The sequence below is a fragment of the Tasmannia lanceolata genome, unplaced genomic scaffold, assembly GCF_043159265.1.
Source record: "Tasmannia lanceolata isolate RefF3 unplaced genomic scaffold, GAP_Taslan_0.1 ptg000026l, whole genome shotgun sequence".
Taxonomy (NCBI): Eukaryota; Viridiplantae; Streptophyta; class Magnoliopsida; order Canellales; family Winteraceae; genus Tasmannia; species Tasmannia lanceolata.
Genome location: NW_027518703.1, coordinates 6,966,666 through 6,986,700, shown reverse-complemented (window position 1 = coordinate 6,986,700; position 20,035 = coordinate 6,966,666). Strand labels below are relative to the sequence as shown.

Genomic DNA, 20,035 nt, shown 5'->3' with positions numbered 1-20,035 from the left:
TTATGCAGGAGAATTCTATTTTGATAAAATTGTTGGAGAGAGTTTTACGTTTATGGAGGTGGGGTGCCACGGGGCGCAACCACGTCGTCAAGGATTCAGTTTTACTGGCTGAGACGAAAACAAAATTTTGTTTCTATTTATATCAACAGAAAATAAAAACCAAAACTAAACAAAACTTAATCTGTGATTGTAAAAATAAAAATAGAAATTGCCTGGCAATACTTTCTTATAGGTGAGAGAGATTTAGAGCAACGAAGTAGAAACGCTAATGAGTGAAAGAGAGATTTTAGGATTATTTGTGATACGTTTTGGATATATATCTATCTATAAAAAGACTCTTCACATTCTAACCGTTGCAATTCGAGGAATAAAGAGATGTGTGAAACGATTATTAGAAACATGGTGGTGACATTTGAAATCGGGAAACCGGATAAAATGTTTAATAGAAACTTGGTTGAATAGATGCATTGTAAATATCTAGACACAAAAATAAGGTTGAACGCGGTTTGCAGAGGGGGTGCCACATGGCTCACCCTCAACGTAGCACATCCAGCTTTATATATATATAATCGATTTGCTAGGCAATTTTGTGGGATAGCCACAGTGGTTGACTTTTTGGCTACCAATGTGGCTTTCCATGAGGTAGCTGTTCTATCATGCAAAAGCCATCCGCAAAATGGCTTTTCATGAAATTGCCTGGTAAATCAGGTGTAGTATACACTAAAGTCATTTATCATTCATTTTTTTAATGGAAAATTTGATAACAAATTTTTATTTCAATAGAAAATTTGATTAGGCCAAACAAAAGGTTAATAAATTGCATTTCGACTTCGAATTTATGGATGGCTGCCTGGCTGGTAGTTTCAATTTTTGCACCCCAGAAGAGCGGCGCCGTACAATCCAAAAGACTATTTTGTCCCTCCAGGGTGCTCTTATATTTTCTATTTTTTTAATCTCTTGCACCACTAACCGCGATTGCAACTCGAAAGAGGAAGAGGAAAAAGAAGAAAATGAAAAGGGAGAGAAAAAAAAAGAGAACAAAGAGGAAGAGGAAGAAGGAAGAAGGAAGGAGGAGGAAGGAAAAGAAAGAATCGACGCCAGAATAATAGAAAGCGCCAAAAATGGAAAACAAGAAGACAACGAACAAGGAGGAAAAGGAAGAAAGAATAGGCCAAAATGGGTTAAATTGACAAAATTAAGGTTGAATAGATGAAAATCAGGTGGCTTGGCAAAACATCGGATCAACTCGGGAAAATATCATGTCAACTCGGTGAAAGATCGATTCGACTCAAGAAAAGATAAGGTTGACTCGACAAAAGATCATGTCAACTCGGCAAAAGATCGGGCCACTTGCATAAAAGTCGCATCATCTTGATAAAAAGTTGGCCTGATCCTTTCTCGATTCGACCCAATCTTTGCCGAGTCGACCGGATCTTCGATGATTCGACCCAATTTTCGTCGATTTGACAGGATTTGTGTCAATTTTGGTCGATTTGACCCTATTAATTTTCTTTTGCAAATTCTTCTATTTTCCTTCTTCCTCTTCTTTTCTATTTTTCCCGACGACTTCTATTTTTCTAGCCCTTTACATTTTTCCGACGTCGGTTCGGTTCGTTTTTACTTATTCTTCCACTTGTTTTCTTCCTCTTCTTCTTCCTGTTTTTCACTTCTTCCTGTTTTTCTTCTTGTTGGTCATCATCATCTTTAACTTCATTTAAAATGATCTGAAATTGATCTATTACATATCAACATTATTTAGATTAGGATGCCTCATTGACTGCAGTCCTAATCTTCCTATGAATTAGTGATTTAAGTTCCTGAAATTTAATTCGTCGAATCACTGTTAAAACTTTGCTCCTGCCCACAGTCATATAAACCTTCTTCATTTAAGTAGATGTTTGGGCCCAAACTTCCTGTGTCTCAATCATGATCATTTTAAATCGGACAGTTCATAGGGTGTCCTAGTATATCCTACTTACATTTTGCACCGTTAGAATTTTTAAGAGAAATTAGAATGTTCAGTTCACTATTAGCGTGTGTGCAAATTGTTAAGATAAATATGTCCTTTATATATGACTAATCTAAATTTCTAAATAAATAAAATAATGCTTGTAACAATAAAACTAATATAAATTACATACAAGAATAAAGTGGTCGTGGGTGAGAGGGTCAGGGCGAGGGCAAGTGAGAGCACGAGCGCGATCGGCAATGGCAGGGGCGGGCAGCAACGGAGAGGGTAAGTGGTGGGGATGCAGTGGGATGGGGACTTCGGGTTAATGGCGAGCTCGAGCACAGGCGTGACCGAGTGAGGGCTAGCTAGGGGCAAAAGGAGGTGGCGCAGTGGATTAGTAACTTAGGGTTAATTGTTAGTGCGCGGCCGAATGAGGACTAGGGGCAAGAGGTGGCGACACAGTGGGTTAGAGACTTAGGGTTAATTGTTAGAAAATGAAGAGAAGAGGGTGATTTATTTACCATTAAAAAAATAAAAAAAATAAAAAAAGTGGGCGGGGGGGGGGGGGGGAGGGGGGGTGGAGGAGTTGATTTGAGACTTGAGAGAGATGAATGCCAAAATATAGAAAATAAGAATCATTAAAAAAAAAAATTCTAGGGACCATCGCAGAAGGAATTTCTCAGAGCGTCTATTGCATGAGAGAGCAGCCACATAGGCTCAGATTTTGTCCTATTCATTTAATTCATCTGAGGCGGCTGCTCTCTCATGCAACAGACTCTGAGAAATGCCTTCTGCGATGGGCCCTAGCAAATCCCTTAAAAAAATTTGAATGACGTGTTTGGGAGAGTAATTCCCACTTTCATGATGAATTGATGTAACCCATTCTTATGAGGATCGATATCCAAAGCCTGCCCATTAAGAATTGCCCATCGAGGCTTAAGTCACATCCAATAGATTGAGCCAATGATCTGTTATGATCAGTTTCCTCTTCTAAGCCCTCTTTCTTTGCAGCATCAACAAGATGTATCTTCTTCGGCAATCATCATATGTCATCCTCATCGGCTAACATTCGGCAAGAGGCATTAGTTACGATCATCAACGGACATCGTCACTATTCTTCACCAGTGTGCATCACGTTGTTAGTTTCTAATTATATTTCTTAACTGATAAATTATATTATATTCTAATCAAACAATAGGTCAATTTTTCAATCCACACATGTTTAAGGAGGCATGTTAGAATATGTGATATCTCATTATATCTCACATTAGATTCGGTTGAGATCTCAGTATTGTATTAGGTGTTAGATGAGAAACGTAGGCATGAGAAGGCAACTGTGTTAGATTGAGATTATTTCCTTATAGCTTATTTTTATCTCTTCCCAAATTTATCACTTGAAGTGCCCTATATAAGCCCTGACTGATTCCTTCTCTTTCTCTCTCTCACAGTGGAAAGTAGAGCATAAAAAGATTACTCTAATTGGTTCAGTAATAACCTTCCGAAAACGAGATTTAAGCTGTTCCTCAACAATGCAAAAAAACCAACATTGTAAGATAATTTGCACACTTCAACACTAAAAATGGTATTCTTAGCGCTTGTTTAAATGTATATTATCATAGAAATAGACATCATATATTATCTAGTAAACATGAAACACAATACACCGGCAAAAGGGCATAATGAAACGTGCCAGACAATCAGCAAAGTTGGATGCCGAGATAAAAGCTTATATTCCAGCATGTTCCTTTAAGGCAGTGAGACCATCCTTACTAAAATCCGAGAAGTAGTGACGATTGAATCCCAAGTATGTAAAAGGCTTGAAAAGCAATGGGTGTTGTTCATCCACAAGTTCTTCCGGGCACTTTATAATCCAACTGTCCTTGGGAACCATGAACAGCCCCACTGACAACCTCTCTTTTTTGCTCATCATCACACGATGACGAGTTGAATGGACTCTTCCATTGCTCCATGCCTTCAATACAAAAGTAAAAATGAAACCTCAAAATTGTCTGTTACATGCATAGGGTTGGCACAGATATTAGCCTCAATTGGATGAGGACCAATTACCAATGGGGGACAAACATTAGGCAAAATTATCAAAAGGACCCATGCTTTTCAAAAATTATCAGCAGGGGACAAAAGAGGTCTTGTCAGTAAAAGCTGGACGAAAATACCCTTTGGCATATACAACACGTTTTGACTTTGGAAGGGGGTTTTCAAGTCTCTACGATTGAGGTTATCAGGTATCAAAATGGGGTTAACAATTTCAGAATGGGCTTATCAAGTCCCTGAAAATTGGCCGAGGGTACTAGAGTTTTGGAAGGGGGTTTTCAAGTATTTGGGATTGGGGTTATCTAGTATCAAAATGGGCTTATCAAGTGCTTGAAAATTGACAGAGGGTACTAAAGTTTTGGAAGAGGGTTTTCAAGTTTCTAGGATTGGAGTTATCTAGTATAAAAAATGGGGTCACCAATTTCCGAATGGGGTGATCAAGCCCCTAAAAATTGGCCAAGCGTACTAGAGTTTTGGAAGGGGGTTTTCAAGTATCTGGGATTGGGGTTATCTAGCATAAAAATGGGGTTACCAATTTCTGAATGGGCTTATCAAGTCCTTGAAAATTGGCCGAGGGTACTGGAGTTTTGGAAAGGGGTTTTCAAGTCTCTAGGATTGGGGTTATCAGGTATCAAAATGGGGTTACCAATTTCAGAATGGGCTTATCAAGTCCCTGAAAATTGGCCGAGGGTACTAGAGTTTTGGAAGGGGGTTTTCAAGTATTTGGGATTGGGGTTATCTAGTATCAAAATGGGGTTCCCAATTTATGAATGGGCTTATCAAGTCCCTTAAAATTGCCCAAGGGTACTGGAGTTTTGGAAGGGGGTTTTCAAGTCTCTGGGGTTGGGGTTATCCAGTATCAAAATGGGGTTACCAAATTCCGAATGGGCTTATCAAGTCCCTTATGAACACGTTTTTACTTCCTGTTTTTTTTTCACTCGTTCATTTTCACGTTTTTTTCTTTCTACCGTACGATTCATCTTCCTCATCCTCCATTGAAAGGGAGAAGGAGAAACGCAAAACCCTAAAACAAATGAAAAATAAAACCTAGATATTGAAGATAGATGGGAATGAACTCACGTTTCAAATTTTTTAGTTTTCCCACCTCCAATGGTGGCTAAATGATGAAGAAGATGACTGGTAATGTAGAAAAAAACAAAGTTGAAAATGAAAAAGTGAAAAAAAAAAAAAGAGGGAAAGAAGAGAGAAGAGGGAAAAGTGGAAAAGCAAAACGTGTTGCTTAAGAAAAGGGCATTTTCGTCCAGCTTTTAATGACAAGACATATTTTGTCCCCCGTTGATAATTTCTGAAAAGCATGGGTCCTGTTGATAATTTCACCTAATTTTTGTCCCCCATTGGTAATTGATCCATGATCTATTAACCAGTGTTAAATGCATATGAGCAAGGTAAGAGAGCTGGGTAGATGCATGGCCAAAGGACCCGTATAGTGATGAGATGTGGTACCTTGATAGTGGTTGTAGTAACCACATGAATAGCAACAAAGGCGTCTTTGTTAACTTGGATGTATCTCTTAAGCTCCATTACCATGCTCTTATGATCACAACACTGCATAATCGATCGATCCATCCAATCGGGTCCAACAGATTGGGCACTTATGAGGCATGGGACCATGATCATGTAGGTCGCCTCAAGGGCATTCACCAATTCAATGGTCATGATCACACATGTATGCTATGCGGGGGCCTGATGTTGATCGTTAAGATTATATATTAAACATGATTGATTGGGTAGTGAACTCAAAATTTTAAGCCTTCACAAATTTAATATATCTTAATGATGATTGTAGCACTTCTATAATATAAATTGAGATGATGGAAATTCCCAAAACTTACCATAAATGTATCACCTGTGAAGACAATTAAGGAGTTGGGAGATGGTTGCATGAGCACCCATTCCCCTTCTTTGGTAAAAACTTCCAAGCCATTCACCTCATTTTGGTACAAAATTGTGAAGAAATTAATGTCAGTGTGAGGGCCAAGACCCAAGGCCGAGTCAGATCCACCTGTAGGATCATAATGCATCAAACGGAAAACGGCTCTCAAGGATTCTGTTTGAGAATCGTAGTACTTGTCCACCCCTAAACTTTCCAAAATCATCCTTCGAACCATCCTTTCAAGACCAATTAACTTCTGAAGTAGACTTCTTCACTGCCAAAACATTGAATGGTAGTCAGATGCCTGGTGAACAAGCTCTCGATCGACTTAAGATTAAATGGAAACACAAGGTAATACGTGTGCATAATAGTTGATTGACAAAGTTCAAGCTTTATATTTCTTTTTAGGCCATGTTTGTCAACCATGAAAAGAATTTTCATGGAATATAATTTAATTATGTTGTGGGAGGGGGGCAAGGAGGGGGCAGGCTAATAGAATATAGAGGGCATGGTTGAGAAGAGGGTGAAAAGTGGCTTAAAATAAAGAAAAGAAAAAGTCTATTCAAAATATAGGTTTTGTTTTCCTTGCTTTTCAGCACCTTGGCACTATCTCCTGCCTTCTCAACTCTCTCCCTATGCCTCCCTCACACCACTTGTTAATCTAACATTATGGGAATAAAAATCAAGGTTGCCAAATGATAGGGTCCGGACTCAGCACTGAGGGAATCCGGACTCAGCAATCCGGACTCAGCAATCCGGACTCAGCACTGAGGGATCCGAACTCAGCATCCAATTAGCTTCTGGCACGTGGCCCTCACAAGGACCGTTGGAAGGCCAACACCTGTCTCCCCTAGGTGTGGCACCTGGACCAATCAGGGACCTCCACCTGCCCTCCTTAGGCATGAGACCTGGTCCATACAGAGGCCACCACCTGTCTCACCACTAACACCTGTCTTAGACAGGTGGCTCAGAATCACTATAAATAGCCTTCACTTGTTCTAAGGTGAGGGTCCTGAAAATCTGAGAACCAAAACTCTAAGCTTTTTGCTCTGACATTGCTCTACACTCCTGCTCATACTGACTTGAGTGTCGAAGCACCCGTCCGGAGTATCACTCCGGGTTGGTCCTCTGACCCTTTTCTTTCTTGTCTGTACTCTGTGCAGCGCAGGACTCAACCAGCTATTCAGCCGTGGCTCGTTAGCCCGGACCACCCAGTCCTACCATAACCTGTTACCGATTTTAGGCCTAACAGATTTGGCGCCATCCGTGGGACCTCGCAACAAAAAGCTGTTCGAAATCTCACCCAGATAAAAATGGTAGGACAGACCGGCAAGCGAGCACCTCCGACTTCTCGGGCTACCCGGGCTACGGCCCCCCGTGAAGGACGAAGTGAGCGTCTGGCCTCACAGGTGGAGGTCGGGGCGGCCGTGGAGCGGACTTCGCCCCACTCGGACCGTTCAGACCCCACCCCGACCCCGAGGGAGATGAGGGCCCTTTTTCAGGAAATGACCGCTGTAGTTGCGCAGTTCAGGAATGCGGCTCCCGCACTCCAGCAACACCCCGTCGAGGTTTCTCGACCTGTTCAGAGGGGAGAAAGCTCCCGCAGAGAACGCGCGTCTCCACCCCGCGACCAAACTCGTCACTCCACTCGAAGAAACAACCACTCGCGGGACAGGAGCGTGCGTCCTGAGCCTCGTCGACAGCATCACCGGTCACGATCTCCCTCCGTGCAGAAGCGGGGCAGCAAGAGAGACCCTATGCACGGAGAGGGATCGCGGCACCGGCGAAGGAGTCCCCTCAGCCAGTCCGGATCCGCAAGGAGCCCATCAGCCGTAAGAAGTAGACCTGCCCGTCTGGCCGAACAGAGGGATGATCCGATGTTGCTAAGAATCCAGAAGATCGATAACAGAATCGAGGAGCTGGCTAGAGATCATGGCCGCCCTGCTTCAAGGATCTTTAGTAGCAATCCCCCTTTCACAGATCGGGTACTCGGTGCGGCAGTCCCCTTGGGCTTCAAGATGCCGCAGATCCCGCAGTATGATGGGACCACCGACCCCGTGGATCATCTGCAGACCTTTAGGACCACGATGCTTCTCCACGGGGCGTCGGACGGGTTCCTTTGCAGGGCACTCCCCACCACATTAACCGGAGCCGCGAGAGATTGGTACTCACGGCTGAAGCCCAAGTCCGTTGACAATTTCGACGACTTCGGGGACGACTTGGCCCGGCATTTCATGAGCAGCAGAAGGCCTCGAAAGACGACGGCTTCACTAATGGCCCTGAGGCAGGAAGACGGTGAGGCCTTAAAAGCGTTCGTTGGCCGGTTCAACAGGGAGGCCCTTCAGGTACCCAACCTGGATCCCTCCGCGGCAACGAATGCTCTTCTGGCCGGAGCCCGGTCCACCGACTTCCGGAGAGCAGTCGCCCGGCGAAATCCGCAGTCCTTGGCAGATCTGATGACCGGGGCGGAAGAGTACATCTCCGTCGAGGAGACTCTCGCTGCCCTGGATTCCGTCAGCAAGAGAAGACCAGAGGAGAAGAACCCCGCCAAGCAGCGTAGGGATGACAGGCCCCAGAGGAAGGAGAGCAGTCCGTCCCGGAAGGAAAGGAGCTCCCCCCGGCCTCGAAAGGAGAGTAGCCCCCCGGTGAGGGAGCGCTACACGCCCCTCACCGCGTCTAGGGCTCAAATTTTGGCAGCCATCCGGAAAGAAGACTTCATCCGGTGGCCGAAGAAGCAGACGTCGGAGGCAGGCACCCAAGACATGTCCAGGTATTGCCGGTTCCACAAGAGCCACGGCCACGACACCAACGCCTGCATCCATCTGAAGGAGGAAATCGAGCAGCTGATAAGCAGAGGGTACCTCGGGAGGTACTTAAAAAATAACGACAACAGAAGGGAGCGCCAGGACAACCCGAGATCCAGAGGCAGAAGTCCTCGAGACGCCCAACCCCTGGGCGACCGCATCCAGGCTCCAGCCCCGGCCGTTCTCCCTCCTCAGGTACCTCAACCTCAACTCCAACCTCATGGTGTTATTGGTACCATTTCAGGAGGGCCGACCGCGGGAGGGACCTCTTCATCGGCCCGCAGAACCTATGCCCGGCAGGTCAACGCCGTCCATGCCTGCAGCAAGAGGGCCGAGCCAGAAAATGAGATATCCTTTTCGGAGGCAGATCTTGATGGTCTGATCCTCCCCCACGATGATGCCCTGGTCGTCACAATGCTAGTGGCGAACTGGGAAATGAAGAAAATCCTGGTCGACAACGGGAGCTCCGCCGACATCCTCTACTACCACGCCTTCGAACAGATGATGATCGGAGCTGACCGTCTGAAGCCGGCCAACTCAGATCTGTTCGGATTCTCGGGAGAAGTTGTCAAGGTCGAAGGGCAGATTGAGCTTCCAGTTCTGATCGGGGAGCCGCCCTGCCAGTCCTTCGCAATGGTGACCTTCCTGGTGGTTAAGGCCAAGTCGGCCTATAACGCCATTCTAGGACGCCCCGGCCAGAACCTCCTCCGAGCGATTCCCTCCGCTTATCACCAGAAGATGAAGTTCATTACGCCAGGAGGCGTAGGTGAAGTCAGAGGGGATCAGCCCCAATCAAGACAATGCTATGCGGTAGCACTGAGAGGGAAGAATGCGTCTGAGTCTCTTCCAATCGAGCTGTACGATCTGAGAGACGAAGCGCAGATCACAGTAAACCAGCCCGCAGAGGACCTCATCTCCATTCAATTGAACATCGATGATGAACAGAGGGTTGTCCAGATCGGCTCTGCCCTGCCAGAGGCCGCGCAGCAGGACCTCGCTCAATTCCTCAGGGCCAATGCAGATGTCTTTGCCTGGACTCCTTCAGACATGCCCGGCATTGACCCGTCGATTAGCACCCACGAGCTCGGTGTCGATCAGACCTGCAAGCCCGTGAAGCAGAAGCGTAGACACTTTGCACCGGAGAGACGGAGAGCCATCAGAGAAGAGGTGGAGAGGCTTTTGAAGGCCGATTTCATTCGTGAGATCCAGTATCCGGACTGGCTCGCGAATGTGGTAATGGTAAAAAAGTCCAACGGGAAGTGGAGGACCTGTATAGACTTCACAGACCTGAACAAGGCCTGCCCAAAAGACAGCTACCCACTTCCAAAAATAGACCAGCTCATTGACGCTACAGCAGGTCACGAGCTGCTCAGTTTCATGGATGCTTTCTCGGGATACAATCAAATCAGAATGTACGAGTCTGACATCCCGAAGACATCATTCGTTACCGACCAGGGGACGTATTGCTATCGGGTGATGCCTTTCGGACTGAAGAATGCGGGAGCCACTTACCAGCGTCTCGTCAACAAGCTGTTCAGAAATCAGATTGGCCGGAACATGGAGGTCTACGTTGATGATATGCTAGTGAAGAGCAGAAGTGCTTCCAACCACGTCTCCGACCTCGAAGAGGCCTTCCAAGTCTTGAGGGAACACAACCTGAAGCTTAATCCGACCAAATGTACATTTGGCGTCGGAGCGGGCAAGTTCCTGGGCTTCATGGTTAGCCAGAGAGGAATAGAGGCGAACCCGGAGAAGATCAAGGCGGTAATGGAGCTGACTCCTCCGAGCACTATCAGAGAAGTACAGCGGCTGACCGGGCTGGTGGCAGCTCTGGGGCGGTTTATCTCAAAATCCGCCGAGAGATGCCTCCCTTTCTTCAATGCGATCAGAGGTATAAAAACCGCGCCCTGGACTCCGGAATGTCAAGCAGCGTTCGAGGAGCTGAAGCAGTATTTGTCCTCCCCACCCTTGTTGTCCACGCCGGAGCCAGGAGAAGAGCTGATTCTGTACCTCTCAGCGGGACCCTTGGCGGTTGCAGCAGTACTGATCAAAGAAGAATCTAATCAGCAAAAGCCGATCTACTATGTTAGTAAGGTCCTCCATGATGCAGAGACCAGATATCAGAGAGTAGAGAAGCTCGTGTGCGCCCTCATTACGGCGGCCCGGAAGCTAAGGCCGTACTTCCAGGCGCACACAATCAAGGTCCTGACAGGACAGCCTCTCAGACAGATCCTCCACCGGCCAGACACTTCGGGCCGGCTTGTCAAGTGGGCCGTGGAGCTCAGTGAGTTTGATATCAAGTTCCTACCCAGGCCGGCGATCAAAGCCCAGATCCTCGCTGACTTCATAGCCGAGTGCACAGTTCCGGACCCAGACCCCGGGCTAGTAGCAGTTCCATCTCCAGAAGCAGAGCTGGCCGTGCCAGATCCCCGGGTCGTTTCCATAACATCACCGCCCCCCGGGCCTGAGACCGTCATCTCGCACCCAGTTTTTGATGAAGAGCCGATCTGGGAAGTTTATGTGGACGGGTCATCGAACAAGACAGGGTGTGGTGCAGGACTAGTTCTCACTGGACCAGAGGACTTCGTCCTGAACTATGCCCTGAGGTTCGGTTTCCGTGCGTCCAACAATGAAGCAGAATATGAAGCGCTCATAGCCGGGATGAATCTTGCTGTGCAGACCCGTGCCCAGAGGCTAAAGGCGTACTGCGATTCACAGCTGGTCGTCTGTCAGATCCAGGGAGTATATGAAGCCCGTGAAGAGCGAATGATCAAGTACCTGGGGAAGGTTCGCAGTCTGGCCGTTTACTTCAAGAGCTTTGAGGTCGTCAGAATCCCCCGAGCAGAAAATGTAAAGGCAGATGTGCTATCAAAGCTCGCAGCCTCAGGTTACACCGCCCTCAGAGAAATTCGTATGGAGTTTCTGAAGAGGTCCAGTATCGACGCCCAGTCCGTCGTGGTGATGCAGATAGACGAGGAGCCGTGCTGGATGGATGAGATAATCAGGTATCTGCGCAGCGGAGAGCTCCCGGGAGACAGAAAGGAGGCCCGTAAGGTCACGCAGAGGGCAGCGAGGTTTTCACTGGATGGCGAGACTCTATACAAGAGGTCGTATACCCTCCCGTATCTGAAGTGTCTTCGCCCCAGTGATGCCTTGTTAGCCCTGCAGGAAACCCATGAAGGAATCTGCGGAGAGCACCTCGGGGGCAAGGCCCTGGCCATTAAAATCCTCCTGAGAGGTCTGTACTGGCCTACGCTGAGGAAGGACGCGCTGAGCCTTGTGAAAAAGTGCGAGAAGTGCCAGAAGTTCTCTCCAGCCGTCCACCAGCCACCCGTTCCGATGGCCCCGATCATCAGTCCTCTTCCCTTCGCAGTATGGGGGATGGATATTCTGGGCCCCTTTCCGCCGGCCTCAGGAGGCCGTGAGTTCGTCGTTGTCGCCATTGATTATTTCACCAAGTGGGTGGAAGCAGAGCCTCTGGCCAAGATCACAGAGCAGAATGTACAGAACTTCTTCTGGAAATCGGTGGTGTGCAGGTTCGGGATCCCCCGGGTCCTCATAACGGACAATGGCAAGCAGTTCGACTCGAGGAATTTCCGAAAGTTTTGTTCTGACCTGCACATAGAGCAAAGATTCACATCTGTGGCACATCCTCAGACGAATGGGCAAACAGAGGTGACGAACAGGACCCTCTTGCAGGGGATAAAGAAGAGACTGGATGGCAAGGCCGGGCGTTGGGCAGACGAACTGTATCATGTGCTCTGGGCGTATCGGACTACTCCGCGTACGGCCACAGGCGAGTCGCCTTTTAATCTCTCCTTCGGAACAGAAGCAGTGATCCCGGTCGACATCGGCGTCCCCTCCCCAAGGATCGTCCATTTCAGTGAGCAGCTCAACGGGGACGGACTCCGTGCCAACCTTGACTTGCTTGAAGAAGTCCGTGAGGAATCTCAGATCAGGTCGGCGGCCTATAAGCAGAAAGTATCCAGATATCATGACGTCAAGATCCGACCAAGAGAATTCCGCGCTGGCCACCTAGTCCTGAGGAAAGCCTCCGTTTCCCAGCCAAGAAGCGTGGGCAAGCTCTCTCCGACCTGGGAAGGACCTTACCGAGTCAAGGAAGTCATCCGCCCAGGAAGCTATCGGTTAGAGTCCCTCGACGAACAGATGCTGCCACATGCTTGGAATTCTAGAAATCTTCGGATCTACTATCAGTAATTTTGTTTGCCTTCATAGGCTTGTAAAGAACTGCTGTAATCATCCGAATTCCGCAATGAATAAAATAAGTTTCCCAAATAATTGTCCCTCTTTGAGTAACTCATTTAGCCATCAGTATATAGCAGCAGTGGTGCACTCCGGCTCATCCTAGTGGCTTGGAGATCAGTTCCAGCCAGGACGCCCGCAGTGGAAACCACCTCCAAATATTTCCTAAGTGTTTGAGTACCAAGCTTCCAGCTCGGTTCTCTCGCAGACTTAGGACGAGCAGCAGTGGTGCACTCCGGCTCATCCTAGTGGCTTGGAGATCAGTTCCAGCCAGGACGCCCGCAGTGGAAACCACCTCCAAATATTTCCTAAGTGTTTGAGTACCAAGCTTCCAGCTCCGTTCTCTCGCAGACTTAGGACGAGCAGCAGTGGTGCACTCCGGCTCATCCTAGTGGCTTGGAGATCAGTTCCAGCCAGGACGCCCTAGTGGAAACCACCTTCAAATATTCCCAGCTCGGTTCTCGATGAAGCACAGAAATAATACGTACAAAAAAATAAGAATGCTGTACAGACAGTTTAACAAAAAATGTATTTGTATTCAGTATTCATATTCGTATTACAAAATTGCTCTCTTCGCCGAGCTGGCTTACAAAGAATAGGCGTTACCGACTGTGCAAACAAAAAAGAAAGAAGGCTGCTGCTCAGGCCTCCTCGTCGGCCACCACCTCGGTGACGACCCCTTCGGGAGTAAGGGCTGCGAGCTCGCCACCCTCCGCCGAGGAGACGGCGGCCACAGTCACCTCCGCATCCACCTCAATAGGCCGGGAGGAGTCCGGTTCGTCTTCCTCCTCATCTTCCTCGTCCTCCGGAGGTGCATACGGGACGGTTAGCGCGTCCAAGGAGATGCCGGGGTGAATCCTCTTCACCTGCTCGGAGCAGAGAAGGAAACCCGCCCTGTAGGCCTGGAGGCCTAAGTCGAAGTGCTGGGCCTCCTTCCTCTCCTCAGTTTCCTTCACGGCCGCCTCCACGGCCGCCTTTTCCTTCCTTCCGGCCCGCTCAGCCGCACTCAGGAGATCCTGCACGGCCTGGTTTTTGACCCTCTGCAGCTCGTCCTGTAAGCTGTTGAGCTCGGCCTCTTTGATCTGGACGGCTTCATTAAGCTCGCCGTTCTCCTTCTGGAGCTGGGCCTTTTCGGACTCGATCCTTGTGATCGTCTCAGAAAAGAGATATCGCTTCTTGGCCATATCCCTTGAGTACACCTGGAGTTGATAGAGGGCGGAGCTGATTGCCGCTTCGCAGGTCTCCGGCACCTCTTTTTCTACCGCTAGCCGGTCGCGGGCGAGGACACCCTTGTACATCAACTCTGCGGCCACCCGGGTATCCCCCAGGCCGGTGTCCGTTTTCTGCACGGCCCAGTTCGGGCGGAAGACGTTGTCGCCTCCAACCATTGCCGTAGCCGGCATACCCAGTACTGCCCCGCCGTGCTTTGACCCCGTCGCCGCTCCGGACTTGGAGCTCTGACCCGTGGTGTCTGCCCGGCTAGATAGGGCAAGCTTATGCGTCGCCCGGCTGCTTTTAAGAGGCTTAGCCAGCGCGACCATCGGCGGGGTCGACTCCGGCACCTTCCTCTTCTTGCCCTTTGGTTGGGGCTGCTCCTGCGCTGGAGACGCGCCCGAAGACTGCTTGATTCTGTCCAAGAGGGACATCTGCTTCACCATTTCTGCAAAAGAGAACGGAGCGCAGTCAGCAATATGAAAGTTGACAAATACTTCAGAAAAATAAATGCTATCCTATAGTGTCTACGTACGTGCCGGCGTCGCACGGCTGACCCCGAGTGCGACCAGCTCGGCCTCCTCTTCGAACTCTGAGCAGTGAACTGGACCTCGCTTGAGCTCTTCTTTGATCAGAGCGAAGGTCATATGGTCATAGTCTTCGAGAGCTGGTTTTTTACTAAGGCGGCGAGTGTCTGGCGTTCTCCATTGTAATGAGAACGGCCACTGCGAGCCCGGCGCGGTGTCTTTTACATAGAAGAACCTGTTCTTCCATGTGTGAATGGAAGAAGGTATCCCAGTGATCATTTTCATTTCAGGCCTCTGGCTAATGTAGATCCAGCCGCCGTCCTTATGCCTCTTCAGGTGCGCACACATCCTGAAGACGGGCACGGTGGGGTTCCTACGGAGCCGGACTTCAAGAAGGTACAAGAAGCCGATCAGTGTCCTCCAAGAGTTCGGGACGACCTGTGTAACTGCCAGCCCGTAGTAATTCAGTGCATCCGCAAAGAAGGGGTGGAAGGGGAGCCTAAGCCCGGCCCGGAAGGCCTCCTCATACACGCAGAGGTCTGCGCTATCGTTGCTGGCCCGATCCCCTTCGACAGCCGCCCTCAGAATGTACCGGCTAGGAATACAGTATTTGTCCCTGACGATCTGAAGCCTGTTCGGCCACAGATGGTTCACCTCGTATAGGGCCCCGATGTTATACTGCGGGTTGGCTTCCATCTGTGCCTCCGCTATCACCTCGACTGGCATGCGCGACGATTGAGGGACTGCCGCTTCGACGTCCTCATCATCGTCGCTGGTTTCTACCCGGTCCGGTCCGTCCCCACAGGCCGGGATTGTGTCTAAGTCCACACTCATTTCCTCACCGCTCTCCTCGTCTATTATGATCACTAGCTCTTCGCCCTCAACACCGGCCTCCACTATAGGTGAGGCCGGAACCGCTCTCTCTGATGCCTCGGACCCCGATGCGGTACTGGTCGAACCGGACTCCCTTGAACTGGAGTCCGTCTCCGAACTAGTGCTAGACATAAAAAGCAAAAAAAAGAAAGAAAGGCTAAAAGCTAAAAAAGATTACCGAACTGGAGTGTTGGACGAGGACCTCCGGGCTCACTGATCCGAAGCGGGCAGAAAACTTGAGCAGCCGAACAGAAGAGGAGGAGAGTAAAAGATGAAAAGTAAGAAATGAAGAGTAAACTCCTGTATTTATAGAGAAGCTGGGAAGAGCGGGAAAAATCCCGCCCATTTCCGCCAGCCGGAGTGCGCCACGTCGCCTTCCGCATTAAATGCGCCGCTCACATTAAATGCGCCGCTCGCATTAAATGCGCCGCCTGCATTAAATACAAGGCACAGGTCCCAAAGCGCCAGAAGACAAAAGACCTGTCCGGCTGTCCGGACAGGATATGGGGCATTCGAAAGACAAAGACCTGTCCGGCTGTCCGGACTGGATATGGCGCGTTCGCTAGACGACAAAAGCGCTTGACGACAAAAGACCTGTCCGGTTGTCCGGACTGGATATGGCGCGTTCGCTAGACGACAAAAGCGCTAGACGACAAAAGACCTGTCCGGTTGACGACAAAAGACCTGTCCGGTTGTCCGGACTGGATATGGCGCGTTCGCTAGACGACAAAAGCGCTAGACGACAAAAGACCTGTCCGGCTGTCCGGACTCGATATGGCGCGTTCGCTAGACGACAAAAGCGCTAGGCGACAAAAGACCTGTCCGGCTGTCCGGACAGGATGATTCAAGAGGACAAAAGACCTGTCCGGCTGTCCGGACTGGATATGGCGCGTTCGCTAGACGACAAAAGCGCTAGGCGACAAAAGACATGTCCGGCTGTCCGGACAGGATGATTCAAGAGGCGACAAAAGACCTGTCCGGCTGTCCGGACAGGATGATTCAAGAGGATAAAAGACCTGTCCGGCTGTCCGGACAGGATAATTCAAAAGACGACAAGAGACCTGTCCGGCTGTCCGGACTGGATATGGCGCGTTCGCTAGACGACAAAAGCGCTAGACGACAAAAGACCTGTCCGGCTGTCCGGACTGGATATGGCGCGTTCGCTAGACGACAAAAGCGCTAGACGACAAAAGACCTGTCCGGTTGTCCGGACTCGATATGGCGCGTTCGCTAGACGACAAAAGCGCTAGACGACAAAAGACCTGTCCGGCTGTCCGGACAGGATATGACGCGTTCGCTAGGCGACAAAAGCGCTAGGCGACAAAAGACCTGTCCGGCTGTCCGGACAGGATGATTCAAGAGGATAAAAGACCTGTCCGGCTGTCCGGACAGGATAATTCAAAAGACAAGAGACCTGTCCGGCTGTCCGGACAGAAAATATCGCGTTCGCTAGACGGCAAAAGCGCTAGACGACAAAAAGTTTCACCAGCAAAGACCTGCCCGGCTGGCCGTTCACAGCCTTAGCCGAGCAGGACCCCATGACTTCCTGAACCAAGGACGTTCAGGACCCCTGGCCGCCCAGGCCCCTGGTCAAAAATTCAGCCATGCTGGATAGTCGAATGCCTTCTGCCCGGCCGTACTCCTTCAGGCTAAACGCCAAGGCCAGGCCAGGGCGCCAGGAATCTCCTGTCCAGCCACTATTTCTCTTAGCTGAGTCTGAGCCCGGCCTCAGCTGCCTGGAGGTCTTAAGGCCGGCCCGACACTGTCTTTACCTTCTCTTTGCTTCTTCTAGCCACTTTCATGGCTTGAAGAACCAGGGGGCAACTGATAGGGTCCGGACTCAGCACTGAGGGAATCCGGACTCAGCAATCCGGACTCAGCAATCCGGACTCAGCACTGAGGGATCCGAACTCAGCATCCAATTAGCTTCTGGCACGTGGCGCTCACAAGGACCGTTGGAAGGCCAACACCTGTCTCCCCTAGGTGTGGCACCTGGACCAATCAGGGACCTCCACCTGCCCTCCTTAGGCATGAGACCTGGTCCATACAGAGGCCACCACCTGTCTCACCACTACCACCTGTCTTAGACAGGTGGCTCAGAATCACTATAAATAGCCTTCACTTGTTCTAAGGTGAGGGTCCTGAAAATCTGAGAACCAAAACTCTAAGCTTTTTGCTCTGACATTGCTCTACACTCCTGCTCATACTGACTTGAGTGTCGAAGCACCCGTCCGGAGTATCACTCCGGGTTGGTCCTCTGACCCTTTTCTTTCTTGTCTGTACTCTGTGCAGCGCAGGACTCAACCAGCTATTCAGCCGTGGCTCGTTAGCCCGGACCACCCAGTCCTACCATAACCTGTTACCGATTTTAGGCCTAACACCAAACATGGGCTAAGAGATCCTCAAACCATGTATTAATTACATCGGAATTTGTCCAAGTTCGATACCTATACCACTAAATTTATAGACAACTGTACTATGAGTTTTCATAATCACTGATGAAACTTCCGAGTTGACTCGACTCACTATCAAGTGGAGTCGAGTTTTCGAGTTATGGAATTGTGGTAATATCATGATAGAATGAAGTTTTTAAACAACTGTTGATAATACCTCGAACTAAGTTTTTAATCCTTGAGCTCACCTGAAACCCCGGTACCCTTCAGGCCACATGAAGTGGGTAAATTTCTCAACGCCTTCCTGCGAATTGGCTTCATCGATTTCCACGCTCTGGTACAAAGGAGTCTGCGGAAGCCTACGCTTGCCAATGTATGAATGGAAAGGCTGGTGAGGCGAAGCTTCATTCTTCGTCATGGTTTCAAGAGGGAGTGTGTAGAGGTCTTTCACTAAACTGAAGAGTTTTTGACGGTCGATGGTAGAAACAGTAGGGAATACAGCCTCAAAGCAACCGAATTGTTGCACTGCATTCAAAACCTGTTCTTGATGTCGTTCGCATGACTTTGTTCCTCTCTCCAACTCCTCTCCAGAGAAGTCTATGATGGGCAGTTTTGACAGTGTTTCACTAGGCATTCTCTCTTATTCCTATGACAAAAGAGAAAACAAAGAAGCCTCTCTCCCTCTAACCTTAAAGAGCTTCTAGTTCTTAAGCAGAGTCTCCACTACAATGCTTTAATCTTTGGTCACATATCATTATTTATAAGGAGATGATTTTCCAACATTTCCACCCTTTTTGTTTGTCCCCTTGCATCAAGGTTGTACCTAACAGACCCTTTTGTTTCTAACACCTCACATGAATTACATGAATAAGACAAAATCTGCCAAAGAGTCAACCTGTGTGGATGTTCTCACATGCAAAGGCCACCCGCAAAATGGCTTTCTATGAAACTGCCTAGCAAATCCCTTTCCAATTTACCAAAAACATAGAAAACTTTGTCTTTTTTTAAAATGGCCATTAATGCATTGTCCGTTTTAAGTGAAATAATAGGGAGGCCTGTCCTCAAGCCTTCCTTCTAAAGAATCCTCCAAGTTACTAATTCCAAAAGAAATTGAGTAAGAAGCTTCTTCTTCTTCTTTTTCTCTTGTTACTCTTTATTCAACTTCTTTCTTTATTTTTTCTTCTTCTTCCGGCAACAGAACTACTAGCGGAAGAGATAGGAAAAAAAAAAAAACTAGCAAAAGGGTAAAATTGTCTTTGGGCTAGTACAATGCCCTTATTAAGTGCATAGTTTTGAAACTACCAGTCATCCATAAATTTGGATTCTTTTTGTAATTATTTGATAAGGAGAATAAAATTAAAAAACAAAAGGGTGGAAAGGGCAAAAAAGAGGTGTAAATTCATTTCCTAGTTATGTAAATATGGTGAAAAACTTGTCAAAAATAAAAAAATAGTTTTTCCAAATTTTAGTAATGCCTCTTTTAGGTAAAAAAATATTGGGAAATGATATTTTACCCCTCTTTAACGTTTTTCTTTGCCTTTAAAACCTAAGGGATAACGTTAAAGGGGGGTTTTATCCCGATGGGGGGGGGGGGGGGGGGGGGGAGAATATCAATCCCCAAAATATTTCACCAAAAAAAAACTAAAAAAGGGGTCAGGTAAACTCCAATTAGCACAATTTATGGGCCATTGCGAATCCAATCCAAAGTTGGGACCCATCCTTTGCCTATTATGATCACTAGGAAAAATGCAAGTGCTATCCATTTAAATTATCCCTTTGAAATTGTACAGACCACATCATAGGTTGATCTAAACCGTCCATGTTGAGAACCTCAACTGAAGCCAGGTTGTTTTGGATTTTGAGAACCAATAGTGAGTCAGCAATAATTAGTTTTTAACTCACAATCGGTTCTCAAAATCCAAACCAAACAGGAACTAACAATTAACAACCGGAAATATTATCCGCACTACTATATTTTGATGATCAGACTCCTCACTTTATTGAAGTACGGTATGGCCCGCACCATAGGATTATCCAAACCATCCATTGTGAACTGTGGAGACTAT

The 20,035-nt window shown here is 48.2% G+C and overlaps 1 pseudogene; it reads right to left on the bottom strand.

Annotated features, from left to right (window-relative positions):
• Nucleotides 1-3,677: 3,677 nt before the first annotated feature.
• On the bottom strand, nucleotides 3,678-18,603 carry LOC143858463 (putative 2-oxoglutarate-dependent dioxygenase AOP1 pseudogene; annotated as a pseudogene).
• Between the last annotated feature and the right edge of the window lie 1,432 nt (nucleotides 18,604-20,035).